Genomic DNA, 5,992 nt, shown 5'->3' on the forward strand with positions numbered 1-5,992 from the left:
AAATTAATGAAAACAAATGCTGGCAAGGATGTGTGGTAAGAGGAACCCTTATTCATGGGGTGGTTGAAGTATAGACTGCTGTAGCCATTAGGGAAATCAGTGTGGAGGTTTCTCATAAAATTAAAAGTAGGGCTGAAAAGATGGCACAGTGGTTAATTAAGTGTAATACCTCTGCAAATATGAGGGTCTGAGGGGGCCTGAGACTACCTGAATTTTAATATCCAGAACTCACACAAATAACCAGTAACCCCAATCCTGTGGTGAGTGGAGACCAGAAAATTGCTTGGGCTTATAAACAGCAAGCTCTGGAATGAGTCAGAGACTCCACAATAAGGAAAAACAAGGCCAGTGAGTGATAGAAGGGAATACCTGATGTTTTTCCCTAGCCACCATAGGTGAGCCCACAAGGTTCCACAGGTTAATGTCTAAGGTTCCACATCAGCACATACACATGCATACACCACACACACACACACACATGCAAAAAAAATTGGGGGGCTAGAGATTGCTTAGTGGTTAAAGCACTTGCCTGAAAAGCCAAAGGTTTGGAGCTCATTTGCAATGGCTATAGATCCTAGAGTGCCCATTCTCTCTCTCTCCCCTCTCTCTCTCTCTCTCTCTCTCTCTCTCTCTCTAATAAATAAATATTTTTTTTAAAAATTGGGGTGGAGGACATGGCTCAGTGGCTGAAGGCACTTTCTTGCAAACCCTACCAGGTACAGTTCAATTCCCTAGCACCCAAATAAGCCAGACACAAGGTAGCATATGTGTCTGGAGTTGGTTTACAACAGCAACAGCAAGAAACCCTGGTGCACCCCCCACCCACACACACACAAATGTGTGTGGGGGGGGACTAAAAATAGAACTATATGATCCAAATATAACAATCCAGGGCATCTACTCAAAGGACTTTAGACCGTACCAAAGAGATACTTGCACATCCATGTTGATTGTTGCTGTGTTCACAATAGCTAGGAAATTGTATTAGCCTAAGTTCCCATCAACTGATGAATGGACCATGAAAGTGTGGCACATATACACAACAGAATTTTATTCAACTGTAAAGAAAATAAAATTTACTGGAAAATATTATATTGAGTGAGGTCATCAAGAGACAAGTGCCACATGTTCTCTCATACACATATATTATCTTTGGATTTTTAGATTTCTGTGTTTAGATTTGTGAATGTAGAGGCTAAGAAACTAGAAAGAGGCTATGGGAGGGGGCAAAGAATATGTTTTTTGGGACAGTGGGAGTAGACTATATGTGATATGAAAGTAGTGGGGAGAACAGTAAGGACAGTGACATGGTGGGGGAGAAGGAATATAGGAAGGAGTAACCAAAACTAAGGATGTATATGTGAAAAGCCATCTGAAACCAACTACTTTGTAAGCTATATAAAATATAAATATAAATTTAAAATAGAGTTTGAGAAAAAAGTATTTTACATGGGCAGATAAAGCAAGAAGCTATGGGTTATTAATTGAAAATTCCAGTGCCAGAAACTAGATACCTCCCAATGAGTTGCTGGTCAGGGAGAGTGCTCTTGATTGCCCACTAAAACAAGATGGTAAGCCCCTTTTGTTGAAGACACCACACACTTCAATTGTAGGACACAGAGAAATCAAGCAGGAAATGAGCTGGATGCTTCCTCCTCCTTGCTGACTAGCTGTCACAGTGCCAGAAGATGCCATGGAAACTTCTCAGGGAGAAAGGTCATCAACAGTCTTACCGACTGTGTGGCACAAATGACCTGCCAGGCAAGATGTACCCACTGGTACAACTGTGGCATGACTAGTATGGGAGTAGCCATCTGATTTCTGACTAGATTCCAAACCCATTCCACGGGAGGGAATTCATGCCTGGTATTGTCAACCTGGTTAAAACCTGTGACAAGGGACATAAGCCCTAGGTCATGACCAACTACTGTTACTACGCTAAATGGACATGTCAAATAGCCTTCTAAATATTTATGTTTGGGCTGGGGAGATGGCTCAGTGGTTAAAGGCCTGCAAAGCTTAATGACCTGAGTTTGATTCCCCAGTACCCACATAAAGCCAGATGCACTAAGTGGTGCATGCATCTGTAATCATTTGTAGCAGCAAGAAGCACTACCTCCTGAATTACCATCTTGTTTTAGTGGGCAACCTTCCTCTCTCCCTTCCTTCCTTGCCTCCAGCAAAACGCCCTCTCTCCCCTCCTTTCCTCTTTCAAATAATAAAAATGAGTAACTGTTCATGTATATATCCATAGATAAGGGTTACTCTCAGCCTTGACCACATGCATTTCTTTCTGCAATTGGCAGTGGCTAATGTAGAGATGCATAGATGGCCAAATTTCTAAGAAAAGTAACTATTCTGCTCCCAGCCCTAAACACGGTATCTAAACCACCCGCCCCCAGGCTCAGAGAACCTAGCAAAAGAAGGGGGAAGGACATAAGAATCAGAGGATGGGGAGGAGTGCTATGGAACGTTGACTTCTGGATGAAGGGTGGCCATCACACTCATGCATGCAGCAGCTGTGGTTTCCTACACAAGAATGACCCCATCAGCATTTCATCATGAATGGTGGAAGGGCTCACAAGTTCCCACTCCCTCCAGAGTACTTACTGTCAGCTAACAGTTACTTGTGAAGGGGAGTCATGCCCTTCAGAGGTATAGCCAGTGGTAATTTGCTCATACTATAGTAAATAACCTCCCACCAAGACTCATGCAAGCAACCCTAATTTAACTCAGTGAGTTACAAAACAGGCATGGAACTAGGAGAGGGGTTAGTTGTAGAAAACGTTTTAGTGGGAGTAACAGGGGGATAAGAGAAGATAATGGGAATATATAAGATCAAAAGCCATTCAACATATCTATGAAATTGTCCAAAATAAAAAATTAGAAATAGCAAAATAATGAAGACAATATTTCTCTCATTTTAAAGATAAAATGAGGGGCTGGAGAGATGGCTTAGTAGTTAAGGCTTGATTCCTCAGGACCCACATAAGCCAGATGCATAAGGTGGCATATGCATCTGGGGTTCATTTGCAGTGGCTGGAGGCCCTGGTGCACCCATTCTCTATCTGCCTCTTTCTCTGTCTGTCTGTCATCCTCAAATAAATAAATAAAAATAAACAAAAAATTAAAGATAAGATGAAGGAAATAAAAAGAGGGTTTCTAATGTTAGAATTTCCCCACTTGGTTGCTAGCTACAATAGAATGCTCCATTTGTTAAAGTCCATCAAGCTACATGCACTTATGCATTTATGGTCTATTGTATACCACTGTATACTCAAGTAGAAAAATCAGAAAAATAAAGGTTTTACTTCTAGAATGCCTAGCAGTCAGTACAGTAGTACTAGCCACAAATGCAAGCCATGTGATTCTCACATAGATTACATCAAGTTGTCTATGTTGCTTTCACCATTAATTTCCACTGCTCAATCTCATATTTCACCTTTGATCACTAACATCCTGCTTCATCATCAGAATATTCCTGGAAACACCACAGTTAAACACTTTCCATTTAGGGGCTGGAGATGTAGGTCACTGTTAGAGCACTTGACTAGCGTGCTTGAGGCCTTAGGTTCAAACCCCTGCACTAGAGAATAAAATCAGTGCTAGAGCATTTGTCTAGCATGTTCAAAGGTCTGGGTTCCAAAAACAAATCTTTTTTTCAAGCTGACATATATCTATATCTACCTATCTATCTATATACGCATATTACATATATAGCTATACTATAAATTATATATATTCTTTCCCTATATCCTGGTGTTGTACTTAGTTTAGAGTTGCTGCACAAACACCAGATCAAAGGCAGCTTGTGGGAACACAGGGTTTATTGTGGCTTACAGACTTGAGGGGAAGCTACATGATGGCAGGAGAAAACAATGGCATGAGCAGAAGGTGGACATCACCTCCTGGCCAACATCAGATGGACAACAGGAAAGTGTGCCAAACACTGACAAGGGGGAGCTGGCTATAACACTCATAAGCCTGCCCCCAACAATACATCACATCCAGGAAACTTCAACATTCAAATTTCTACCAGCTGGGGACCTAAGCATTCAGAACACATAAGTTCATGGGGTTCACCTGAATCAAACCACCACATTCAACCCCTAGCCCCCATATATTGATAATCATCCATAATGTAAAATGCAATGCATTCATTCAGTCTAACTTTAAAAATTCCCATAGTTTTTATTAATCCCAATGAGGTTCAAACATCCCCATAGTCCCAGATCTTTTAACTGAGCCATAATATAAATAATGGCACAGAATAAACATTCACACTACAAAAGATGTTATTAGGCATAGCAAAGAAATATTTAACCAATACAACATTTAAAACAAACGGCAAACATCAAACTCTATATAGCTCCAAGTCTGACAACTCTAGCCAGTAAGTGACAAGTTTCTGGAGATTCAATTCCACCCCTCCAGCCAGAGTACTCACAGTCCTGAAAAACTTCATCTGGTGCCAGCATCTCTCCTTGGCAGCTGTCCCATAGTCCTGGCATTTCCACTGGGTCTCCACTACAACCCATGGTCCCCCCTAAAGACTCCATTGGGCCTCCACACAGGTAATCCAAGCCTACTTCACATTGCCCATGACCATTTAAAAAAAAAAACACAAAACCAGGTTGCAAATTCAATTATCCTCTCTTTCCTTTGTCACATTCCATAGCACCAGGTGGGCTACCAATTTGTTAATGGGGGAAATAAAGCAGACTTTGAAGGACAGGATACTCCTTCAGCATTCAGGCCCCCTCAAAACAGTCTGCATTTCTCCTGTTGTCTTAATGCAGATCAATTGCCCCAATCTCAATGGTTGTAATCTCTCAAACAATTGCATGTGAATGGACAGCAGTTTCAGCCCAAAGATTTCAATTCTTTCAGTGCCACATCCCTCTGCTCATACCAGTCCATTTCTACACAACCTTGTACAAATTCTCAGAACATGGGCACAACAACAAGCCTCTCACACAAACTTCCTTTAGCCCAATCTATATACAAAGCTCCTTCCTTCTCTTCCCCTCATAAACAAAATCTCACAGTCCATCGTTTTAACTGCATTCAGGTCTTTCAACTCTGATCAGAATGGTCCTTCAAGCTATACTTAACAGCACTGCAAGGTGTCTCCTTGGCCTAGGTTTAAAATCCTCCCACACTCCTCCCTCAAGTCTGTCTCAAGAGCCTAAAAGCCACACAGTCAGGTTTCTAGCAGCAAGGATTCTACTTCTTCATACCAATTTTAATCTTGCAGTCAGCTGCGAGTTGTTGCATGAACACGAGACCAAGGCCAGCTTGTGGGAGGAAAGGGTTTATTTTGGCTTACAGACTCCAGCAAAAACTCCATGATGGCAGGGGAAACTGATGGCATGAGCAGAAAGTGGGCATCACCTCCTGGCCAACATCAAGTGGACAACAGCAGCAGGAGAGTGTACCAAACTCTGGCAAAGGGAAGCTGGTTATAACATGCATAAGCCTGTCCCCAACAACACACTCCCTCCAGGAGGCTTCAACATCCAAATTGCCACCAGCTGAGAACCTAAGTATTCAGGACACATAAGTTTATAGGGGATACCTGAATCGAACCACCACACTGGGTAATGGTTCCTGATCAGTTTCCCTACATAAAACAGGATAATATTTATATAGAAGCACAGTAAATTCGTGAAGCGTTCCATATTTAAATATATATATAATTCAAGCTTCATGGCTCTGTTTCCAATGTTCTCTGGGTAATTTGTACCCACACAGGTATCTGAACTAATAAAAGATGTTTTCACACAGGTGCTAAGACCTTATACTGTCTTACTTGTTCTTTTCTGATAATTTCGAGGTTAAATTAGTTAAGTTTATCAATCAATTGGTACTGTTTTCAAGACTGTAACAGGTTCTGCCTATAATTTTTTTATGTTTTATACAACTTTATTTTTTTTTTAAATCTTGTTAATGTACAGGCATTGGCACATTTTGAAAACAAACTACATAAACA

At 41.2% G+C, this 5,992-nt stretch overlaps 1 protein-coding gene across 12 annotated transcripts in view; it reads right to left on the minus strand.

The window, feature by feature from the left end:
• Positions 1 to 5,992, minus strand: part of Cask (calcium/calmodulin dependent serine protein kinase) — a 361,845-nt gene that overhangs the window by 309,909 nt on the left and 45,944 nt on the right. The gene's annotated exons all lie outside the window — the stretch shown is intronic.

The sequence above is a fragment of the Jaculus jaculus genome, chromosome X, assembly GCF_020740685.1.
Source record: "Jaculus jaculus isolate mJacJac1 chromosome X, mJacJac1.mat.Y.cur, whole genome shotgun sequence".
In the NCBI taxonomy this organism is placed as follows: Eukaryota; Metazoa; Chordata; class Mammalia; order Rodentia; family Dipodidae; genus Jaculus; species Jaculus jaculus.